At 41.7% G+C, this 11,774-nt stretch overlaps 1 protein-coding gene across 2 annotated transcripts in view; it reads right to left on the reverse strand.

Annotated features, from left to right (window-relative positions):
- Window positions 1-9,054, reverse strand: part of Ube3a (ubiquitin protein ligase E3A) — a 68,955-nt gene extending 59,901 nt beyond the window's left edge. The window contains exon 1 of one of the 2 annotated variants that reach the window (XM_075953165.1): window positions 8,915-9,054. The gene's annotated coding sequence lies outside the window, so the exon portion shown is untranslated. The remainder of the gene's footprint in view (window positions 1-8,914) is intronic. The other variant, XM_075953166.1, reaches the window with a different exon arrangement.
- Between the last annotated feature and the right edge of the window lie 2,720 nt (window positions 9,055-11,774).

Consider the following 11,774-nt stretch of genomic DNA (forward strand, 5'->3'; position numbering starts at 1 on the left):
GGGAAACAATACTATTTAGATATTCATATAGTCCACAGAGCAGTAAAACAAACTATTAACAGACCTGAATGCGTCTACATACATATCAAAAACATAAGAGTTAAAACACTTAAACTGATGACACATATACACAAAATACAGCTATAAAAACTTAAGCGTGACATATCACTTATGAGCAAGGATCATATTTAAGCACAAAACAGGAAATGATCAAGAACTTCAAGATACCTGTTACATGAGTAAGAGAGAAGGTACTAGAACGTGGAGGAAGGAATTAAATTTTAAAAATACCAAAACTGGCATTATTTGATTCCTGGGTGGTAATTAGACTTTTGCTGTATTATTTACTAAATGCTTTAAGTATTTTAATAACAAGTTTTAAAGAAAAGGTGAAATCAAGAATATACAATATCCAAGCTAAAATCAAAGCAATGGGACCTTGCAGAATTAGGTGACCCATTCTTCCTGCTCTGTGAAAAATATCCTAATAAGATAAGGCTGTAGAGCTGGTAAGATGACTGTACGCAAAATGCTTGCCATAAACAGCTGGGTTAGATCTCTGGGACCAAAGTTACAAAATGACAGAGAGCACTTACTCTACCGAATTATCCTCTGACATTCACACACATAATATGGTTCTCTCATGGCCAAACACACATCATACGTAACATAATTACATTAATAGCAATAATAACAGAAACTTGCCCTAGGTTTAATGCCCAGAACCAATAAATAAATAAGTACATAAACACATGAATGCTATTATTATGACATAGTAATTTTAAGCACAGAGTAAGTGTCTAAATAATAGAACTACTACATCTTGACCACTAAAAAATGACATCTCAATTTCTCAAAATTTGGTATGACCTAGAAATATGGAAAACACATATACTATTTATTATCACACATACATGTTTCCCAAGCCTGTAGCAAATATCCTAAACCAGACTTGCACAAACTAGACAGCAGTTCATTCGCTGCAGTATTTACAAACGCCTACATCTGCAAATGAAAAGGAAGAGTCTGATGGGGAGGCCAAGGAAGAGGCAGATCAGAGGGTGGAGAGAGGAAAAGGAGATGAAGGGGGAAAGACTGAGAAAGGAAGAAGAAAAACAGTGAATGCAAAATGAGTACACAGAAAACATTTACTGTTCTCACAGACTCTTCAATATAGGAGTAGATTTACTTTCAACTGGCAAACCGCCTACATATTCCACTGTAAAAATACATATTTTTAAGTTCACCTCTTCCCTATGTTTCATTTAGCTCAAAAATATGGAGTAACAAACACTTTCTGAATGGAGTAGGAAGACGATCCATATAGTTAAATCAGACCAAAAAAGCTCATTCTGAAGTAACACGAAATATAATGTACCAGGCAGTAATTATACACAATCTGAAGAACAGATACCGAATTCTCTGGGTATAAGAGACTAAAATTATCTCAGTTCTTCTATTATGTGTATGGGTTCTTATTTCAAAATTATATAGTCCAATCTATGGGGGGGGGAAGTATATTCCTCCTTTAAGTTCCTATTTCCATCTCTAATGTAAAAACCTGTATATGTTACTAAATCAGTGAGAAACAGTAACAGAGAATGAGAATGGAGCAGCATTTACAAGTGGAGAAACAGCAATTATTAGAAACTCAGGATTTGTATTTTCTTAGTGAACTTTCCATCAGCAACACAGGATACATTGTCCGCTCACTTCAAAAGCAAGGAAAGAAAAATAATGCATCTAATTAGTTTTTATCTGAAATAAGATTTATCAATTCATACACATAACATACATCAGATACTTCAAAAGCACCATTTTAAAGTCATAAAAACAAAAATATTTAACAAAGACAAATATTAAATGTCCCTATTTTTGGCATGTTGTATGGTTAGCAAATATGCAACATAACCACACTGAGGGACACAATAAGTAGAAATCTTAAGGAAAATAATACTAATAAACTGGGGATTGAAATACTTCCCTTTATGACAGACTATGCAGAAAGCACTATGCATTTCCAAAGAACAGCATTATGCTTCCCATTAGGTCCTAGATGGAGTGTTGAAACTAAAATGAGAAGAAATTCTTACGAAATTCTTACAGCGTTACTAAAGGTATCAACTAAAAAATACAAAGAATGAGTTTCAGGAAGGACAATAGCGTGCAAGGAAACAAGAAAATATAAAGTTTGTTCATATTGAATGATACATATGTGGCTGATTTGTTATATTATCCTCTATATTGTCTACATCTTCTATATTTAATTGGAGGCATGAGAATTTATTTTATATCACAGCCAATAAAACTAAACGAGTTATGGCAATGGCTGCAATTCACAAAGACAACTCATGAACCACTTTCTCACATTTGAGAGGAAGTCCATTAGAAGTATGAATCGGACAAGCCATCTCTTTTATACAGACAGAAGTTGTTACATGAAAAGACCGTCCATAAAAGTACAACACTGACAGCAAGTTCATTCAGGCTATAGCTATGTAATTTGTGTGTAAAACTCCTTGCTTTAATGCCCAAAAGAACGTTTGAATTGAACACACATGCACCTGGGCACAGGTCAGAAACAGTGGTTCATAGCCATAGACCCAGCACTGGAGCAGGGAGATCAGAAGCGTAAGTAGCTCAGGTCATCTTCGACTACAAGGAATCTGAGATCAGCCTGGGCTACACAAGACACTGTCTTTTAAAAAAAAAAATCAACAATAAATAAAGTGTTCCAGCACTCAGGAGGTATAGACATATGAGCAAAATTTCAAGTACAGCCTGGGTTACAGTCAGGTACGGTCTAGTTTTGGCTATGTAGCTTGATTCTTTCCAAACAACCACTACTGCTACTACCACCAACCCACACAAAACATAACCAATTACAAAAGATCTACAAATCTTCATAATACAAAGAAGTTAAAATATGTTTTTCAACCTAGGGATGTAGCTCAAAGGTAGATATCCTGCCTGGCATGTTGCAGGGCCCAGACCTCCATCCCTAGCAATGCAAAAACAAATTCAAAATATTTTGTTTTTGAATGTTTGATTTCTATCAACTTAATGAGATCTGTGCTACACTGCTCACTCAACTGATGCTGGCAGATACAGAAGACCTCAGCTTCTGAAATGCACTGAGATGCAAGAGTAACAGCACCAAATTTCGCACAGGACAGAAAACAGATGGGTAAGGAAGACTCTATCCTGCTCATGGAACAAATCTTCCAGATCTATACACTACTTTTGTGATTTTATGTAAGTAAGACTTACATAGGATTCCCTTCCACAAACCAGATGAAGTTTCTTAATGGCCGCTCCTACTCGTATTTGCCACAACTGATCTTCAAGAATAAGCCTATCTAGTATGTTACTATCATTAATAAAACTTGGTCATAAAACTAATTCTTCAAAAACTACTTCTTTAAAAGGTTTAGCATGTAGAATGTTAACAGAGAATCAATGTTCCATGACCCTTTCAACAACAAATTTTCTGGGCAAGTTATTTTATACAGTACCAATCAACTTTCAGGAAGTACTGCATATGAGCAACATAAGCCTCTGTAACTAGAAAGCAGTAAGGCTTTCATGTGGCATATTAAAAGGGCCTTAGAAAGATAAAAGGCCTGCTCATTTTTAGCTCATTCTGGATGAAAAGGCAGAGCGAGGAGAGTAAAAGACCTTCTGGCAGCAGAAATAGTGCATTCTTTCCTTTATTTCAATAGTCGCAGGTTGTGTTTACCTCCTAAACCACTGAAACTCAGAAGCATTTGTTATTCTTGAGTGGTTTTGGGACTAAGACCTAGAGATACTAGAGATACATAACATATACTTGAACCTCTATCAAAAGCAGTGCAAAAAAAAACAAACACTAACTTTATTTCATTTGTAGATAGTACTAATACTAATAATATTTCCAAATTGCTATCGTTAGTTTACTTGTTACAGACAACTGTAATCAGGGAACTGTAACTAGTATTTTGAAATTAAATGAAAACATGAAAAGAAATTTGATGCGTATTTATCAATAAGTCACTTTGTTAAAAGAAGGAATAAAGCAACTTCAGTATTTCAAACACCTCATGTTTGGGGAAAAAAACTTCTATTTAATACAATTTTATTTCACATCTTTATTAGAAAGAATAAAAGCCCTGGCTGTGGCATCTTCTAAAGGTTACCTTTTATCAATAGTATGGAAAATACACACCTCCATAAAAGTGTGTGGGCAATTACAAAGTAATTGTAACTATTCTTTTGAACACATAGGACAGAACGCCAAAAATGTAGAATCCTGACTTGGAAGCCAGAGACTCAAAACTGATTCTGGCCCTAGAGAATTTAAAAAAACCATTTTAAACCTTAGCTCTTTGATTTCCTCGTGTTAAAAACAAAAGTGAAAAGAGTAGCTGCTCTCAGGTGGAGGACTATTCAGGTCTGTAACATTTGTGACTCCTGTGTCAGGAACTAAATGGAAAGCACTGTCCAAAAAGCCAACACTAACAGGTCAAGGCCAGAGTCAATCTATTTATTTTCTATACACCATACATTTATGTATGCTAGAAATCAGCTACTGAATGATGAGCTGGATCTAAGACATGAACACAGGTTCTTGGATTGTATCCCCACCCCACCCCCCAAAAAAGTACAAATATAAGTCTTTACAATTACAGCTGAGGGGGGAAGGGATGCTCAGTCTACAGAACTGCCCTAAGGCTGAAAGGACAGAGAGAAGTAAGCCCCATAACATGACAAGATACTACATTTTTAAAAAATGGTGTTATGTACAATAAATGACTAAACTATCAGTTTCCAATTGTTGAGACATGTTCTTGTTTTCTTAACCCGTACAACCCAGGCCAGTTCATAGTATTCAAAGGATATTCAGAAATGTTAGCTGACCATTTGTAAATATACTGATAACTACTTCAAACATCTTCCACAATATGATCTTGATGTTTACATCCCCCTAAAACTTCTCTAGAAGCCTAAAAGCTGAGGTGACAATATAATAAGGTGAGGCTTTAGTAGGATCTGCCTTAATGAATGAGAACAGTGTCCTTAGCACTGGGAAGGCAGAGGGAAGGGGTCCTCTGAGCTGGAGGGCAGGTTAGCTTCTATAGCTAGTTTCAAAGGTTAGTGAGACCCTGTCACAAGAAAAAGTGAAGGGTAGGAGGGGAGGAAAGGGGATATGGAAGAGAAGGCTCAGCAGTTAGGAGGGCCTGCTGTTCTTCCAGAGAACCTAGGTTCAGTTTCCAGAGTCCTCATGGCATCTGTCAGTAATCCCAATCACGGCAGACCCAACACTCTCTTCTGCCCTCCACAGGCACCACACAATTATGCTGCAGTCACAAAAGCAGGCAAAACTCTCATAAAATCTCAAAGAAAAAACAATAGAGAAAGACAGAAAAACAGAGACACAATCCAACCCAAACATGATGGTATTAAGTCTGCAATCTAGATACTGTGGAAGCTCAAGGTCTTCCTGGGCTAGAGTGAGTCTAAGGCCAGTCTAACAGACCTGTGTACAAGGAGAGGCCCTAAATTCAACCCCTAGTCCAGCTCAACAAGTCCAACTAACAGTACTCGAGTCTTCAATGAAAATCAGCTTTGATCTTAGTCTTTCTCAGTGTCCATAACTACGAGATACATTTCTATTTAAGGTGTGGGGGGGAGGTGTCTTTTTCTTTATGTAAACTACCCAGTGTTTGACAATATAGCAGGCTGAACAGGCTTAAGGATCTGGAAAGATACTCTCTGATTAAACAATAGAAATCCTTGCACTGAGCTCACAATGAGAAAGAAACCAAGTAGTAGAATAATGGACTATAGACTACTGTACACAATGTACTTAAAGATCATTCAGAAAAACTGGCTATGAAGTCTTCTAAGGAAAAATTGAAAGCCTAACTAGTAGGCCCTGTACAGTCTTTAATCCTGACATCTGGGACACCTTCACCATCTGATTATAGACAAAACGATGGCTCAGCAAAAAAGAAATCAAGCTCTAATTACAAAGCTATTTGGAGGCTGGGTGATGGTGGCACAGAGCTTTTATCCCAGAGGCAGAGGAAAGGGATCTCTGTGAGTTCAAAACCAGTCTAGTCAACAGACCTAGTTCCAGGACAACCAGGGCTACACAAAGAAATCCTGTCTTGAAAGAAAGAAAAGAAAGAAAAAAAAAACGCAAAGCTTTTTCCATTCCATATTTTATTACATCTCTAATCACTTTTTTTTGAGATATGCTCTCACCTCTAGCCCAAGCTAGCCACAATTGACCTTGCCACCCACAGTCCTGCCTCAGCCTCTCAATTGTTGGGTTTACAGACGTCAGACACCATGCCTGGCTTAACATTGTCTTTATATTTATTAGTGAGGAAAAAAACTGTCAAAACCATCCAAAGCTCTATTATCCTAAATGCTTATGAAGAGAAAAAGATTCTTTAAAGACTATTTTTATATGACCCTTTGTCTTAGACTTTTTGCACTTGAAAGTACTTAAAACATCGAGACCCACCTGGTTTACAAGAGCTAGCTAATTCCAGGACAGGCTCCAAAGCTACAGAGAAACCCTGTCTCAGAGGAAAAAAAAAAAAATCACTTCTGAAAACTCATCCCAGCTTTCTAACATCAGAGCACTGATGTTTTTAATAGCTGTTTACACACTTAATATAAATATATATCCATTTACCAGTGATGCTCATTAACAACAATATAAACCTAAATAGAATAAATGATAAAAATATACCAGTAAACATTTAAGTTTTTTAAAGGACATTTACAAAAATCATTTTCAGCTCTTGAGCAGAAAAAATTAGCTATGGCCAATTTAGAGAACAATATTGATAAAAATTGAGAGAAACAATTATTACAGCAATTATTTGACAGAAGATAGAGATTGACACACATGTTTAAAAAACACAATTGTCTTTAATGTAACACGACAGAGACACTAGAGAAAGCCAATGAATGCTGTTAAAAGAACTAAGCAGGTGGAATGAGTATGAGTCTCGGCAGAAATGACATGGAAAGCCATGAAACAGAACGGGAGCCAGTCCTGTTGCGTACATCTTTTAATCCCCGCACCCTGGAGACAGAATGAGGAGGAGAGTTCCAGGTCATCCAGAGCTACACCATAAAACCTTGCTCCCCCCCCAAAAAAAACAATAATAATAAAAATTTTTTAAAAGGTGTGGGGGGGGAGTGATTTCAGGGATAAAAACAAAAGTCACCTACTAAATCTGCATGCAAAAGGGATTCTCTAACTCCATAAATTTAAACTCCTCTGGTGTGGGGGCAATGTCCAAAGGAGTCTGTGTATACTACTCCACACAGCAATGCAAGTTAAATATTGACACGTCTTCATAGCTCACATTCTGATTTTGAAACCAAAGCTACAAGTCATCTCTTTTTATTATGTACGGTATCTTTTTCTTATTAAAGAAATATAGATGTCATATTATTTGTTGAAGCTCTCATTTTTGTTATAAACTTTGATGAATGTTTTTTTTCTGTAATGCTAAGTATTTAAGGATTTACAGTCATCTTTACTTCAAGTTTAGCAGCAATATAGATGTGGTTATTCATTTCCTTGGAAATGCATTAAGCAGATTTGTTTTAAATGGAGACTATCATACAAGCAAAATTTTTCTTTTTTCATACCAAAACAATTTTTTTTCTTATTCTCTCTCCTAAATTCTAAATTTACTTGATTTGCCACAGGTATCTTAAGAGCAGTCACTAATCTGAGGTGGGAGGAAAACACTTCTCCTGTCACTCTGCCCATTTATTCCACAAAATTTACTTGGTAGCGACACGTCTTTGGTATGTCGCTTTTTAGGAGCCGTATTTCTTAAACTTTAGGTCATTTCAAACGCACTTTCCTCTCCAAAATATCCTGACATAATCTGCTGCTTCTCCCAAAAGCATGGGTTATACCCACAGTCCTTCGGCATTGAAGATCATCGTGGATCATACATCACATTTACTATTTAGTTTACAATTGCAACAGCACACTAGCTAGTTAATACAATCCCAAAGAAATTTGTACTGTTCTACTTTGGCATGCTCCTAAGTCATTAAAAAAAAATACATAAAATTGCCTTTCGAGGATTATTCTAAGTCTGAAAAGTGGTATTAATATTATATTCTCTATTCTTAGGGCTCAAGCACTTGGCACACTCAATTCTGACCCTTCCAACAAAAAGCCTCCTCATCGAAAAGGGGGGGAAACGTCCCTTTCATTTTTCTCAACTGAAAAGGGGGAGGGGGAGAGGAGGAGGAGGCCAACTGCTTACAGGTTTGCATTTCCATCTAACAGAGCAGTTTCTGAGGAATCCAGTAACTCACGTTCAACTACTGGATCCTCTCGGAAGCGGCGGCGGCGGCGGCGGCGGCGGCAGCACACGGAGAAGCCGAGAGCGCGATCCTCGATGTCTGGATGTGCTGCTTCCTCCGTCTGCCCTTCCCAACCCACCCCCAATCCCCCAGCCCACTGAGCAAGCTACACGTCTAAAGATGTCTTCCCACCCCGAGCGCCCCTTTGGAGGAAAAGGCCTGCCCCTCCGCTGCCCGAAGCCGCCGCTCGGCTCTCCGAGGAGGCTTCGAGCTCCAGGCCCCTGCACGTCCGCCCCACCCCGGGGCCCACTCGGGTACCCGCGGACGACAAAACCCTCCCTGCTGCGCTCAGCCAGCACTGACAGTTAAGGCTGCAGCAGCCACAGCCACCAGGGCCTACTCCTGGCACCGGCCCCTCCAGACCACGCGCCCCCGGCCCTCGCTCCCCGATCCCCGAGGCGGGTGAGAGCCCGGGCGCCGACCCTGCCCGTCCGCCCTCCCGCGCGGCCCGGAGAAGTACCAGGGCACCGGCGGGAGGGAAGCGCGCCGGGCAGGGGCAGGCCGCGACCGCGGCAGCACTGACCTGTCCTCGCCCCCGCGCCTGGGCTGTGACCGCCTCGTTGGTCCCGGTCGCCCTGGTCCGCCGCCGCCGCCCGCCACCGCCTCGTTCCCTTTCGCTGGCGCCACCGCCGGGGCTCATGCGGGACCCGCGCTTCTCCTCAGGAAACCGGCGCTTTGGGCAACGTCGGAGTCGTCGTCGTCGCCGCTGCCGACGCTCGGCAGCTGCCGCGGTCTGGCCACGGCGGGGTGCGAGCGAGTCGAGCAACGCCGCGGAGAAGCGGAAGGAGGCGCCACCGTCCGCGCCAGGTAGACAAGAGGCGAGGCGTGGAGGCGGCCGAGTGCGCGAATGAGCGAGCGAGCGAGCGAGCGGGCGGGCGGGCGGGAGGGAGGGCGCAGGAGGGGCTGGCGGAGACGAAAGGCCCGGCCGTCGCGGAGAGAGAGTCACCCGGAGAGGAGCGCCACCATCTTGAGGGGAGGTGTGAGGGGCAGAGAGTCGCGGATCTCGCGAAAGGCGGCGCGGGACGGGAGGACCGGGTGGGCGGGACGAATATCCCGGCAGGCTGCGCGCGCCGCCCGGCGGGGCGAGGGCTCCAAGAAGAGAGCAGAGGAGAGGAGAGGCGGGCGGGCGCGCGTGCGTGGGAGGCAGGGAGCGCTCGGCCCCGCCCCTGTCGCCGCTCGCTCTCCTGCGCCTGGGCCGGCGGCGCGGGGACCGGGGTAGTCAGGCCAGGCGCTGTCGCCATCTTGAGAGGCTTGGTGCTCGGAGGCGCTGCTCCCTTCGACCCAGCCGGTGCGCTTCGGGGTGGACGGGAGAACGGACCGAAAGCCGGCCCCGCGGTGCAGCCAGCCCCGAGGCCCCGGGACGAGCGGCGGTGTACAGTTGCTAGGGCTGACCTACGTGGCACTCTGCACGCAAGGTCATCCGCTCGGGCCTCTGCCTGCACACGACACTTCCCCGGTTGACCAGACTAGCAGGGGGGAAAAGCCCGGGTCCTGCAGGGTTCTCTTGCAGGAGGCTGTCCACCGAGAGAAGGGACAGCCCGCCGAATCCCACGTGGGGAGAGGCGGATTTTGATGTCTCTAGGAGCTGAACCCCGTGAAAGCCCCGTGTCTTGATGGTACCCGAGTGACCTTTTTACTGAACGGGGTTTGTTGTTGTGAATGGCTTGGACACTTGCCGCTGAATTACAAAGGCTGGCTGACAAGTCGCTTTCTGGCTTGTAACATGGTGTGTACTCGAAATGTAACAATCACACGTAGCGATGTACTTTTTCTTTACTTAGACATTACACAGTGTGTGTGTATGTATGTATATATATATACGTATATGTATGTATGTATGCCCCATTTCCCCACTGTAAAAAACTATTTATTAAAACTAAAATAATAAAGATTCAGCAAAGGGGGGAGAATGTAACTATTCCTGAATAAATGATAATAAATACATTGTTGTAATGTCAGGTTTTAAGATACTTTAAAAGTATCTACTCATTTTTTTTTTTTTTTTTGGTTTTTTGAGACAAGAGTTTCTCTGTAGCTTTGTAGCCTGTCCTGGAACTAGCTCTTGTAGACCAGGCTGGCCTTGAACTCCCACAGATCCGCCTGCCTCTGCCTCCCCAGTGCTGGGATTAAAGGCGTGCGCCACCACCGCTGGGCTCATTTTTTTTTTTTATCTCTCCCTCCCATTACAGAGCTTCATTTGGAAACCACCGAGGTATTTTATGGAAACAACCAGTAACACTGTAAACTTTTTTTTTAAAATATTTATTTATTTATTTATTATGTACACAGCATTCCTTCCATGTATGCGTGCAGGCCAGAAGAGGGCACCAGACCCCATTACAGATGGTTGTGAGCCACCATATGGTTGCTGGGAATTGAACTCAGGACCTTTGGAAGAGCAGGCAATGCTCTTACCCTCTGAGCCATCTCTCCAGCCCAACACTGTAAACTTTTAAGGACATATCTTTGCAAATTATTAAACTATACAGTCAAAAGTTAAGGTCATTATGCCATAAAGCACATTACTATTGCAAGATGGAAAGGTATTTTCAGGTATTCTCGAGTAAGTGGAAGTTGTCTGGTCTGGTGGTGGTGGTGGCGCACGCCTTTAATCCCAACACTGAGGAGAAAGAGGCAGGTGGATCTTTATGAGTTAGAGGCCAGCCTGGTATACAGAGGGAGTTCTAGGACAGTCAGGACTGTGAAGCCCTTTGGGGGGGGGATAAATAAATAAATAAATAAATAAATAAATAAATAAAACTAGTCTGCTTGTCTGAATAGTGTGAATTATCAGTATGTGTCCAAAACCTCAGAGTTGTAAAAAATTTTAAAATTTAACTTAGGAAATAGATGCCAAAATGGCAACCCAATTCGTATGGAGGATCATGGAGAATCTCAATGTCTCCTAGGAATCTGAAGAAATTATCTTTTTAGCTAACGTTAAATATGTATTCATATATGTGCCACTGATATTTGTGCTCATGTATTTTGGATTACTGTTCTTAAAATTTAGAAACATCTATTATTGCTAGATATGACGGTGCTTGCCCACAATCTCAGCTCTGAAGAGGCTTAGGCAGAAATATCTGGAGTTCCACAGCTGACCTCACAATAAAGAGAGACTATCTCAAAGAGAACTTTATGGTAAAAATTATCACCATGAACAATTCCTGACAACATAGTCCCATACTTTTCCATAAGTATTTTTTCCAAAGTAGGCTCATATTGTTTTCAGACACTTTTTCTAGGAAAAGCAACTTATTATCTAGGTGGACAGTAAATACTGTAGACTACTTTGTCTAAATGAGACTCAATAGTTTTTAATACCTTCTCGTTTAAAATGTAAAAGAACCATGTAATTGTATAAGCAAATTAATTCATGC

Source organism: Microtus pennsylvanicus, chromosome 18 (assembly GCF_037038515.1).
Source record: "Microtus pennsylvanicus isolate mMicPen1 chromosome 18, mMicPen1.hap1, whole genome shotgun sequence".
Lineage (NCBI taxonomy): Eukaryota > Metazoa > Chordata > Mammalia > Rodentia > Cricetidae > Microtus > Microtus pennsylvanicus.